The 592-nt window shown below is 39.7% G+C and overlaps 1 protein-coding gene across 1 annotated transcript in view; it reads right to left on the bottom strand.

Moving 5' to 3' along the window:
• Nucleotides 1–361: 361 nt before the first annotated feature.
• LOC131787913 (forkhead box protein F1-like) overlaps nt 362–592 on the bottom strand; it is a 1201-nt gene continuing 970 nt past the window's right edge. The window contains exon 1 of the mRNA XM_059104987.2: nt 362–592. This exon is cut by the window's right edge and continues 970 nt beyond it. The gene's annotated coding sequence lies outside the window, so the exon portion shown is untranslated.

Genomic DNA, 592 nt, shown 5'->3' with positions numbered 1-592 from the left:
AACTGTTGTCTGTAAAACTGCCCCCAACCGGGACAAATAAGCAATGAAAGAACAGAGCGGTGGTGCATGTGAAAAGAATTCCAGTTTGAATTTGTCGGGCTTCAAGACTGAAGTATTGCACATGTAAATGATAAAGGATCTATTGCCCTGAACCACGCAAGCTACTTTACTATTGAATACGACAACAAGCTTTTAGAGCAGCGTGCTAATCAGACTAAGTATTCTCACTCATTCTTCTCCTCCCTTTTTTGCGTAAACTTCAAAAGTAGCCCTTCCATAATCGATCGTTACTCAAGACTGTGGCATATCCCTGTGGGGGCATAAGGAATTACCACTCTGATTCGGCTTTTCTTGTGTTTTAATGCGTTGCAATATGTATACCTGTAACAAAACGCTTAGCTTTAGTGAGCTGTATCCTTTATTAGTGACAAAATAAATTAAATGAGTGCCTTTGGTTTTCCTGAAAAGAGGTGAGACATCAGCGTCTGAAAATTTGAACGTGATAGAAGAAACCGTACCAATAATTGCATTTTCTTTTCGAGTTATCAGCGGTAGCCTCCAATGATTAGATTTTTCGCATTGCCTTCGTCAT

This window comes from Pocillopora verrucosa, chromosome 3 (assembly GCF_036669915.1).
Source record: "Pocillopora verrucosa isolate sample1 chromosome 3, ASM3666991v2, whole genome shotgun sequence".
Taxonomy (NCBI): Eukaryota; Metazoa; Cnidaria; class Anthozoa; order Scleractinia; family Pocilloporidae; genus Pocillopora; species Pocillopora verrucosa.
Note: the sequence above shows the minus strand (reverse complement) of the source record. Positions and strands in the feature narration are given on the sequence as shown.